Genomic DNA, 12,500 nt, shown 5'->3' with positions numbered 1-12,500 from the left:
GTATTAAAAACTTGTATTTTAAAATATGTAAAAAAATGTAAAATAACTCTTCATAACATTACGCATAAAAAAATACAAACTACTACGCTCATCTTGACGTTTAAAATGGACTTAGAACTTGAAAAGAATAGAAAAGAAAAGAAAAGAAAAGAAAAGACATCGGGACCCCAAGAAGGAGAAGGAGAGAGAGAGAGAGAGAGAGAGAGAGAGAGAGAGAGAGAGAGAGAGAGAGAGAGAGAGAGAGAGAGAGAGAGAGAGTAGAGAGAAAGGAACTGACACACGAACTGTTACAATGACACCGGAATTCGGAATAACAGTGTTGGCTCGCTATTAAATGGACAGCGACCGCGATGGGGGGGGGGGGGGGGGTTGGCACGGTCACCATGACACGAGGAAAGGTGAAGAAGAGGTGGGGAGGGGGACAAAAAAAGAAAAAAAAAAAAAAAAAAAAAAAAAAAAAAAAAAAACAGAGGGAGAAAACAAAGGGAAAAAATAGTAGAAAAGGGAAAAGGAAAAGCAAAAGGAAAAGGAAAAAGGAAGGAAGAAAACAAAGGAAAAAGGTAAAGGAGAAAGAGGGAAAACGTAGGATAAAGAAATAGAAGCCGAAAAAGGGAAATGGAGGAAAAAAAGAAAAAGAAAAGGGGAAACAAGGTAAACGGTAAAAATAAGGAAAAACGGAAAAAAAAGGAAAACGAGAACCTTAAAAAAAAGAGAAGAAAGGATCGCAAAGCGAACAACCAAATCACAAGAGACGGAGGTAGACACGGGGCATAGATAACGCCTATTTCACACGGCCATTGACAAGTCGGTGAGTGCCTCGTCGTGGAGGCTTTTGTAATCAGGGAACCCATTGAGAGATAACACTATCTACGAAACAGCGAAAGAGGTGCGAATGAATATAATATATAAAAAAAAAAAAACGATAATAAAAATTACAAACTCGCTCCCTCATCCTTCTTAATTCTTCCTTTTTGTCTTTCTCTTTCTTTTCCTTTTTCTTAATTTTTCCCTCTTTCTTTTTCTTTTTCTCTTTCTTTATCTTTTTCTTAATTTTTCCCTCTTTCTTTTTCCTTTTCACTTTCTTTTTCTTTTTCTTAATTTTTCCCTCTTTCTTTCTTTCTTCTTTAATCACCACTTGCATCTCCCACACTCCCCCGTGCGACCAGAGGCGACTGGCACAAGTGGGTCTCCCCGCTTATCGGCCGCGGCATCCTTTAGCTGATAAGACGATTGCTTGTAAAATGATAAATACATGCCCCTCCCCCCCCCTTCCCCTCCCCTCCCTCCTCCCTCCTCTACCCATCCCACCCCCGTCCACTGTCCCTTTCCGAACGGGGGAGGGATGGGGGGGGGGGGGGGGCAAGTGAAGGGATTGACACAATTGCCACTTCACTGCTGATAAGTTCCCTGTCTGAAAAATTTGCATAAAGGGTTTTTAATAGCCTTTGTGGTAGAAGAGGACGAGAGAGAGAGAGAGAAGGAAAGGAGGAGAGAGAAAAGAGAAAAGAGAGAGAGAGGGATGAGAAAAGAGAGAGAGATGAAGAGAGGAAGACAGAGAGGACAGACAGACGGGATACAGAGAGAGAAATAGACAGACAGAGAGGAGGAGAGGGAGGGAGAGAGACAGAGCGAGAGGAGTTTGGGACGAGAAGAGAGAGAAAAATAGACGGGAAAGACGAGGGAGAAGAGGGTGGGAAAAAAGGGAAAGGGAGAGGAGGAGGAGAGAAAAGAAAAAAAAAAGAAAGAAAAAAGAAAGAAAGAAGAAGATGGGAGATAGAGCGAAGAAAGAGAGAGCGAGCGAGCGAGCGAGGGAGAGGGAGTGTTTGCCTGTATATGCGCACACGTGCGTGTTTATCCTAGCATTACGAAACCCATCCTCCCCCAAACCCCCCCCCCCCCGGGCCCCTGAGTCAGGGCCCCGAGGTAGCCACTGCACCATCAAAGTACCATTGCGAGGGTTTGGAAATTTTCGTACATCCATGGTAGACGACTGCTTTTCTTGGCGAATACTTGTTTCTTTCAACTGTTTCTCTGCTCCCCTGTTTCACCTGCTTGCAAGCCTGCCTGGTTGCCCGCTTATCTGCCTCCCTACAATGGGGCCTGTTCACCTACCTGCACATTACCTATTGCCCGCCTGCCCGCCCGCCTGCCTTTCCTGCCTAGCTGCCGCCTGCCTGTTATTTCCCGCCTGCCTCCTCCCTGCTTGCCTGCTTGCCTCCCTCCCTCGTTACGTCTCTGCCTGCCTGCCTGCCTGCCTGCCTGCCTGCCTGCTTGCCTCCCTCCCTCCCTACCTCCCTGCCTGCCTGCCTGCTTGCCTCCCCCTTCCTGCCTGCCTGCTTGCCACCCTCCCCACCTGTCTCTCCCCCCCATCTTGCCTGCCTTCTGTCTGCTTTGGGCCCCGTCAATCAATTTACCCAACCGGCCGCCCTGCCAGCCGCGCACCAGTGCATTTTCTTTCACAAAATCCTCAACAGCCAAATCGCGCCTCTTTCTCCTCGATCGACAGGTTGGCAAAGGGTTGTCATTTTAAATCTCTAAAAAGTATATAATAGGGTTGTAGCTTTGAGGAAACCGGAGCGCGTGCGTTTGTTTTGGGGTGTGTGTGTGTTTGTTGTTGGTGTGTGTGTGTGTGGTGTGGTGTGTGTGTGTGTGTGTTTGTATGTTTGTGTGCTTTTGTGTGTTTTGTACCGCGTGCGTGTGGTAGAGTAAGTACACATTAAATTTTACGTTGGTGCCTCACCACAACACAACATACACACCGCGACACCAAACCGTAATTAAATTCCCCCAATTAAAAGACAACCGCCTCCTTCAAACCAAAAATTTCCCAGCCAAAACCAAGGAAAAAGGAAGCGGAAAAATGGAAATTCCCGCTTGCGCCCCTCTTTATTTCCCTTTCTTCCCCCTTTTTTCAATTAAAATTACACCGAAAATTGCATTTTTGGCCCGAAAACTTTTCCATGAATACCCACCCCAAACTCCCCAAATTGGGTACAAAGGTGAAGGTCAAAAAGGGGGGAAAGCAAAAAGGTTTATGCAAAGGAGGGGGGGAGAAAACAAGTGGGAGTATTAGAAGAAAGGGAGGGAGAGGAATTGAACGGGAAGAAGGGGGGAACATATAAAGGAAGGGAGGGAGGGAGGGAGGGAGAAAGGGGCAGGGGGAAAGAGGAAGGATCAAGGGGGAGGGAGGGGAGGGGAGGGAAGAAAGATGAAGGAGCTAGAGAGGAAGGGAGGAACAGTAGGTAAAGTTAGGATAATGGGGGAGGGATGGAGAGCAGGAGGGGAAGGAAGAGGGGGGGTCATGTGACAGCAGAAGGTGGGCGTCAGGAGAGGTTGGGGAGGGGGGGCGGGGAGGATGAAGCTGTGTCAGGAATTTTAAAACGGAGGCACAGATCGTGGCATATGATGTCACGCTTGGGAAAAAAAATACCGAATGGGGGGAGAAGAAAAAAAGGGGGAAAAGGGAGTAAGGAATGTAAGGGGGGAAAAGGATTTAAGGGAGTTGAGGAAGGAAGTGGGACAAGAGAGAAGAGGGGAAGGGTGGAGAAGCGGAGGGGAGGAGGGCCGTAGTTGGAGAAAGGAGGGAAGTGGGAGGGAAGAAAAATAATGCACAAGGGATGAAAATGGAGGCTGGGAGGAGGAAGAGGAAGAGGAGGAGGAGGAGGAGGGGAAAGAGAAGGTGGAGGAAAAGGGAGGTGGGAGAAGGAGGAGAAAGAGGAGGAAGAGGAGGAGATAAAAATAGTAGTAAGAGAGTAGTAGAGAGAGAAAAGGTGGGAGAGAAAAGAAAGAAAGGAAAGAAAAAGGCAGCAAATAGGTTACGGTAGGTCAAGAGTCGAGCGCAAAGGCCGGGGATGCCTTTGAAAGCTAGAGACAGAAAGCGAGAGAGAAAGGGGAAAAGAGAGAGGAGGGGAAAGAAGTCGAGAGAGAGAGAGGAGAGGAAGGAGGGGGGAAAGAGAGAGGAGGAGAGAAAGGAGAGGAGAGGGAGAGAGAAGAGAGGGAGAGAGGGGAGAGAGAGGAGAGAGAGAGAGAGAGAGAAAGGAGAGAGAGGGGAGGAGGAGGAGAGTGAGAAGAGGATGAGAGAGAGAGAGAGAGAGAGAGAGTGAGAGAGGAGAAGAGAGAAGAGAGAGAGAGAGTGGAGGAGGATGGAGAGAGAGAGAGAGAGAGGAGGAGAGAGAGAGAGAGGAGAGAGAGACAAAAGCCTCCTCTCAGTAAAGCCGAACACCAGCTCCACGACCGTCCGAACGCACTCCGTCCCTTCGCACAACCGAAGCCATCCTCGAATCGGACAAAACGGTCCCCCAAGAAATTTCGGGACCGACCTCTCCACCCCGCCCCCCGCGCCCCCCCCCCCCCCAAAGCCTCCGGGCCCATGTTCTCTCGGCAATGCGCACGAGAGGATCGCCGAGGGTCGAGTCGCGGAAAGTGGAACGGTCGGTGGTCGGAAAGAAGCCCGTTGAGATTCGCCTCCGGTCGCCGTTCTCGTGGCTCGTGGGATCTGAGAGGAATGGCGATGCACCACGAACCAGCTCGTAAATGCATGGAATCGGAACGAGAGGAGAAAAGAGAAAGAGAGAGAAAGAGAGAGAAAGAGAGAAAAGAGAGAGAGAGAAAGAGAGAGAGAGAGAGGAAGAGAGAGAAAAAAAGAAAGAGAGAAAAAAGAGAGAGAGAGAGAGAGAGAGAGAGAGAGAGGAGAGGAGAGAGAGGAGAGAGAGAGAGAGAGAGAGGAGAGAGGAGAGAGAGAGAGAGAGATGGAGAGAGAGGAGAGAGAGTTGAAAAAAAAATTACCCCCCGCTCAAAAAACAGCAGCCTAACCTTTTCTTACCCTTCCTAAATTCATTTGGACACCACCCCTTCCCCCTTTTCCCCCCCCCTCCTCCCCCCCGAGATAGATTACCCGAGCCCGCCAGACCGAAAAACCCCGATGCCTTTGCGCCCCTTTTCCCACGATGAGTTTTCAGCGGCGCGGCATTTCGCCCCCCCCCCCCTTTCCTCACTTTCCCCCCCCCACCCTCGCCTCCCGAAGACCTTGACCTTGCCCGTCAAAATCGCTGGCCCTGATAAGGTATCCTGCAGCAAAAATATAAAAGCGACAACGACGACATAACACCTCGTATCTCACGCGATCAAAGAAGTTTAATCAAGATAGGCAATATAAAAAAAGAATAAAAAAAGACGCAAATGACGATAGCAGCGGCGGCGACAATCACATGTATAAACAATTAGTGAATGCAGCGGCAGCGAAAAAAAAAAAAAAAAAAAAAACAGGACAGAGCCAGCACTGCAGAGACGAGATCACCACTCGATCCCAGACGACACAAAAACTGGGCGATGTACACTTAAATACACTGACTGACGAGGCGTAGGAGAAGATCGTCAGTCAATTGCAATATAGCACAGGTCCCCCCCGAATCAGTCTCCCCGCACGCACGCCGCACGAGCACTGCCCCGTGATCCCCAACAAAGGCATGCATGGTTCATTAAAAAATAGAGCGCCTCTTTGGAAAGTGATCTCTAGCAAAATAAAGTGGAATAAAATGCACGTTATTCATTTTTGACAACTTATCTCATTCTGCGCATTGACGGCGCCTCACGTAGTTTACTGAATGCAAAGAAAAGAACAAAAAGAAGAAACAAAAAACAAAACAATAACAGTTTCATGACAAGATTAACGATGGAAAAAAAAAAAAAATAAAATATGCCAACATACAAAAACAACACAAGAAATTATATAAAAACGCTCCAAACGCACAAAACTTACGTACAGCGGACGTCGAAACCAATGAACTATAACGACCCTTTATTACAGTAAAACAACAACACAAAAAATAATAATAATAACATATAATAATAGTAAAAACCATTTGGGGCCACGGGGTGAACGACACTTACCGAGCAGCCCGCTGAGAGGGCGCGCGGGAGTGGTCTGGAGACCACAGCGGGGAGGCCGGATGTAGGCCACCAGGAGGGTGATCATGATGCCACCCCCCGCACGGGCCCCAACGGAAGGATGGCATGAGCCCCAGCCGAGGGGAGACAAAAGGGCTTAGATTAATGGGTGTGAATTTGGGATGAAAAGTAAGTTTTCCCAAAAAAATAGTGGAATTGTTCCCAGCTGCGAAAGAAAGACGAACAGGGAACATGGGTTTGCATCATTTGACGGGGTTTTTTTTATTTATAATTGTATGAACACCGGGATTCAAAGACGGAATGGGTTTTGCAGATCGACTGCTTATTTTAAAATTTTGGGTTGTATGAGCACCAGCAGCGGAAAATATGCATAGGTTTTATACAACTTGACAGTCTATTGATATAAAGTTGTATTAACTAGCTCAGAAAAAAATGGTATTAAATAATTTGACTCTCTACTGATATAAACCATATGAGCACCAGCTGCGAAACAAGGCGACATTGGTCTGCATAATATAATTACTCAATAACAGACATCAAGTCCCGGCCGTAAGACCCCCCGACGAGGAAGAAGAAAACCCTGAGTGACAAAGCGTTTAAAAGGGAGAAAGGGTCAAACAACACCCCCACACACACACACACAACACACACACAAACACACCGCACTTGCACTACACACGCGCGGCGCGCGCGAGTGCCAGACAATCAGCCATCACCATGACTGTCAGGCAAGGAAGCAACTGACAGCGTTACACCTTGGAGAAATGCAGGTGACAGAGAGAGGGGAGGGAAGGAAGGAGAGAGAGAGAGGGGAGGGACAGATTGGAGTGGGAGAGAGAGAGGAGAGAGAGAGGGAAAAGAGAGAGGAGAGAGGGATGAGGGGGAGAGAGGAGGAGAGAAGAGAGGAGCCGGAGGAGAGAGAGAGGAGCGGAGAGAGAGAGAGAGAGAGAGAGGAGAGAGAGGAGAGAGAGATGAGAGAGAGATGAGAGGAGATGAGAGAAGAGAGAGGAGAGAGAGGAGAGGAGAGAGGGGGGGGGGGTGGGGGGAAGGGAAGAGGGAGAGGATAATAAAAGGTAGGATGAGGCATAAGCAGGAAAATGAAAGGATGGAGGAGATCAGAGATAAACATAAAGACAGAGGAGAGGAGCGGGAAAGGCGTGTGATAGATAGATAGACAAGAGAGAATTGGAAAGCCAACAGACTTCCAAAAGCAAAACAGCAAACCCTTCCCCCTCCCCCCCCCCAAAAAAAAAAAGAGAGAGAAAAAGGCAACAACACTAAATTCTACCAAACCCCAAACCCTTTTTTTCCCTTTTCCCATTCACCCCCCCCCCACCCCCTACCCCCCACCCACCCAAGGTGTCGCCCCTCCGTCACGACATTACACGGAAAATGTCGTCGATAATCCCTTTCTCTCGCCCGCTCTCTTCTTGCAGTCACGGGCAAGGACACGCCACACCTCGCTCCTTTTTTCCATGTCTCTCGGGGAAGCCCGGGAAAGCCCCCGCCCACCGTTGGTTTTTGGGCAGCAAACGATGGGCAAAATCATACCCGGGCCCGCCCAAACATCCCGGAGGTTTCCCTTTCGCCGCGTTGATAGGTTTTCAATTAAGTCTAATTAGTTCAAATTTGCCCCCCGAACACAGGGGAGGGAGAATCGTGCCTTTTTCGGAGTTTTCCAACACACACAGAATGTATGTATGACGTTTGTATGTATGTGTATATATAAAAACAAACATAAAACATACAACATATATATATTTAAAAACTTATAACACATGTAAATTTTCCCTATACATATAAAATATTAAAGTGTAAGTGTGTGTTGTAAATTTTATATTATATATAAAATATAACAACACACAAACACACACACCACACACACACACACAAAACACAATTATATATACAATATAAAAATAATACATACATTTATACATACAATACTTACATAATATAAATATATATATATAAATATATATATAATGACTACACATTTATCCCCTTTTAAAATTTGAATTCGGCTACAAAAACAAAGAAATTCATGGGGCCCCCAAATTTCAAACAGTACCTTTCTATACACAAGTAAACTCTATTTAAAAACTTTTTTTGCTGGCGTGGCTTTGGTTTTGAGGGTGTGGTGTGTGTCGGTGTTGCGTTGTTAGGACAGAATAAATCGATTCGGAAGAAAATTTAAGGAAAGCATACATAAACAGGCTAATACATAAAATATTTTTACAATTATAGATATGTGGATGTAATGCATTATACACAACACAGACATAGAACAGACATGGCAGAGGCGTGCGCGCCCCAACACACACAACACCACACACACAACACACTCAACACACACACACACCAACAAACCACACACACACACACATAAACACCCCCTACCACACACAAAATACACACAACACACACCCCCAACCCCACACACACACCCCACAACACAACACACACACACCACACAAACACACACAGGAATTTCCCTCTAACACAGGGCAGTATGTACCCATGTTTATATCCCAAACCCAAAATTATCTATATGGAGAATCCCCAAGATTGCGACGAAATCTTCCTGTTTTCATTAAACGAAGAAAATAACGTAGTTAACCGAATATCCCGATCATCAATGAACTTCCAAGTGGTAATTAAATCCGTATACCTTAGTGACACCGAAAAAGAGTAGAAGCAAGTGCAGATAAGAGAGAGGGAGAGAGGGAGAGAGGGAGGGGGGAGGGAGAGAGTGAGGGAGGGGAGAGTGAAAAAGACAGAGAGGAGAAAGAAGAGGAGAGGAGAGAGAGGAGAGAGAGGAGGGAGGAGAGAGAGAAGGAAGAGGGGATAAGGAGAGGGAGAGAGAGAAAGGAAGGGAAAAGGAAAGAGAGAGGAGAGAAAGGAGAGTGAGAGAGAGAGGAGAGAGAGAGAGAGAGAGGAGGAGAGGGGAGAGGAGAGAGAGAGAGAGAGAGACGGAGAGAGACAGAGAGAGAGGAGAGAGAGAGAGAGAGAGGAGAGAGAGTGAGAGAGACAGAGAAGAGGAGAGAGAGAGAGAGATGGAGAGAGTGAAGATGAGAGAGGAGAGAAGAGAGGGAGGGGGGGGGGGGGAGGAGAGGAGAGGCCCAGAGAGGGGAAGAGGGGAAAAAAGAGGAGAGAGATGAGAGAGAGAGAGAGAGAGAGAGAGAGGGAGAGAGAGAGAGAGAATAGGGGAGAGAGAGAGAGAGGAGGGAGAGGGGAGAGAGAAAGAGAGAGAGGAGAGAAAGATGGAGAGAGAGGGAGAGAGAGAGAGAGTGAGAGAGGAGAGAAGGAGGAGAGAGAGAGAGAAGAGAGAGAGAAGGGAGGTGAGGGAGGGAAAAAGAGAAGAGGGGAGAGAGGAGAGAGAGAGGGAGATGGAGAGAGTGGAAAAGGCGAGAGAGGAGAGAGAGAGGAGAGAGAAGGAGGAGAGAGAGGGAGAGAGAGGGAGAGAGAGAGAGAGGAGAGAGAGAGGAGAGAGAGGAGAGAGGGGAAAGGGGAGGAGATAGGAAGTGGAGAGAGAGAGTAGGAGGGAGGGAGAGGTGGGGAGGGGAGAGAGAGGAGAGAGAGAGGTAGGGGGAGAGAGAGAGGAAAGGGGGAGGGAGAGGTAGGGAGGTGAGGAGAGGGGAGAGGGAGAGAGAGAGTGACAGGAGAGAGGAGGGAGGGTGAGAGAGGGGGAGGAAGGAGGAAAGAGGAGAGAGGAAAGTAGAGAGAGAGAGAGAAAGAGAGAGAGATGAGAAGAGGGAGAGGAGGAGAGAGAGAGAAGAGAGAGGGAGGGAGAGAAAGAGAGAGAGAGGGGGAGAGGAGAGAGAGAGGTGAGGAGAGAGAGAGGAAGGAAGGAGAGAGAAGGAGAGAGAGACGGAGAGGAAAGAGAGAGGGAGAGGAGGGGGAGAAGGAGAGTGAGAGAGAGAGGGGAGAGAGAGGGGAGAAAGAGAGGGGAGAGAGAGGAGAGAGAGAGAGGAAGAGGAGAGGAGAGGAGAGAGAGAGGATTGAGGGGAGAGAGGGGGGGGAGAGGAGGGGGAGAGAGAGAGGAGAGAGAGAGGAGAGAGAGGGGAGAGGGGAGGAGAGAGAGAGGAGAGAGAGGAAAAGAGAGAAGAGGGAGAGAGAGAGTGGGGAAAGGGAGAGAGAGGGTAGGGAGGAGGGGAGAGGAGGTAGGGAGGGAGAGAGAGGGTAGGGAGGGAGAGAGAGAGAGGAGAGAGGAAGAGAGAGAAAATGGAGAGCGAGAGAGAGAGAGAAAGAGAGAGAGAGAGAGACGATAGAAAAGAGAGAGAGAGAGAGAGAGAGGGAGAGGAGAGAGGAGAGAGAAGAGAGGAGAGAGGAGAGGGGAGAGAGAGGAGAGAGGCGGAGAGAGAGAGAGGAGGGGAGATAGAGAGAAAGAGGGAAAAGGAATAGAGAGAATGTTTTGGTAGTTTTTATCTGAGTGAAATAAAAAAACATGTAGTTCACCATATTTCAAATTTGTAGTTTTAGAGGGGAGAAAGAGGGAGAAAAGGGAGAGGGGAGAGGGGAAAGAGAGGAGAGGAGGAAGGGAAGAGAGGAGAAAGAGAGGAGGAGGAGGAGAGAGGGGAGAGAGAGAGGGGAAGAGAGGAGAGAGAGGAGAGAGAGGGGAGAGAGAAGGAAGAGAGGAGAGAGGAGAGAGAGAGGGGGAGAGAGAGGAGAGGAGAGGAGGAGAGAGGGAGGAGAGGAGGAAGGAGGAGAGAGGGAGAGAGGAGGAGAGAGGGGGGAGAGGAGTGAGAGAGGGGAGAATAGAGGAGAGGAGGGAGAGGAGAGGGAGGAGAGAGGAGAGGAGGAGAGAGGTGAGAGGAGGAGGAGAGGGGGAGAGAGAGAGGGGAGAGGGGAAAAGTGAAAAGGGAGCAAAGAAATGGAAGCGAAAGAAATGGAAGGAAATGAAAAGGAGGGAGAGAGAGAGAGAGAGAGACGAGTGGAGACCCAGAGAAGGGAAAACGAGAGTAAAGAACAGACCACAAAAAGCCCCGACATACAATTTTTAAACCCTCGACCAAGGGACTTTTGGTTGCCGTCTACCGAGTCGACAAAGTGGATTTTGTTCCTATCTGTTCCCCGACCCCGTCGGAAAGTGTTTCCAATTTTTCAGGTTTTTCATATATATAATTCCCTATATATATAATTTTATTTATATATTATAAAATTATATTATTACATAAAAGGGGCATACACACACACACACACACACCAACACACACACAACACACAACAAAAAACAACAACAACAACAAATTTTCTGTGTTATGCAATTTGTCCTTTCCACTTATTCCTCAAACAAAAATTAAATGCCTCCCACTGATTTGAAAAAAAAAATCCTATTTTCACAATTCACTGGTGGACGAAATTTGGCCACATTCAGAGATTGTTCGGGGGACATCAAAACAAACTAAAACCTGCCGTCGCGTTCAGCCAAATCGGGTATTTTCTTCCAGCAGGTCAGACCCACCCTAGAGGCCACCCTAACCTGTCCTCTCGGACTTATCGGCCAACGCTAACATACCGCCCCGATAACAAGACCTGCCACCGACGAGGCCAAGAAGTAGGACTTTTCAGCGATGGCACCGACTATGCCAGGGGGGGTGTGTCACTGGCTACTACTTCCCTCACATTCATTGGAGTAGAGAGGAAGGCAAAGGTGGAAGTGGGGGCTTGTGAGAGGTGAGAGAGAGAGGAGAGAGGAGAAGGAGAGAGAGAGAGAGAGAGATAAGATGAGAGAGAGACGGATGAGAGCGAGAGAGGAGAGAGAGAGGAGAGAGTAGGAAGAGAGAGAGGGGAGAGAGCAGAAGAGAGATAGAGAGAATGGAGAGAGTGAGAGAGTAAGCGGAGGGAGAGGGAGAGGGAGAGGGAGAGAGAGACGGGAGAGAGCGAGATGAGAGGGAGTGAGAGAGAGAGGAGAGGAGAGAGAGAATGAGGAGAGAGAGTGAGGAGAGAGAGAGAGAAGCGAGAGAGAGAGAGAGAGGAGAGGAAGCGGAGGGAGAGGGGGGATAGAGAGGGAGAGGGAGAGAGAGAGGGAGAGTAGAGAGGGGAGAGAGAGGGAGAGAGAGGGGAGGAGAATGTGAAAAGGAGAGAGAGACGGAGAGAGAGAGAGAGAGAGGGGAGAAGAGAGAGAGAGAGAGAGAGGGAGAGAGAGAGAGAGAGGAGAGGAGGGAGGGGGGAGTAAGGAAACGGATATTGACAGAAAATTTGACAGAACGTTTAGGTGAGATAGAAAACCGAAAGAGACACAAACACACAACCAATATATATATATATATATAATATATATAAAATAATCATATATATAATATATTTATATTATATAAGAGGAAAAAAAAATATAATATATGTATTACTATATATATCAGTATATATATAACAATATGTGAGTACTATATTATATATCAAAGATAGATAACAAATCAATATACTGAGCAGTAAATTGTGGACAGAAAAGCAAAAGAAATTAAAAAGGCAAATGAGTACTACATCGCCATCTTCCTTCTTAATGTGGATTACAGATACGTAGAATAACTAGTCGATCTATAACGACCATATGTTATAGAACATGTTAGCGACGTACGGTGCTTTGACGAATT

Source organism: Penaeus chinensis, chromosome 34 (genome assembly GCF_019202785.1).
Source record: "Penaeus chinensis breed Huanghai No. 1 chromosome 34, ASM1920278v2, whole genome shotgun sequence".
Classification (NCBI taxonomy): domain Eukaryota; kingdom Metazoa; phylum Arthropoda; class Malacostraca; order Decapoda; family Penaeidae; genus Penaeus; species Penaeus chinensis.
The sequence above is the reverse complement of the archived record's forward strand: the minus strand, read 5'-3'. Positions refer to the sequence as shown.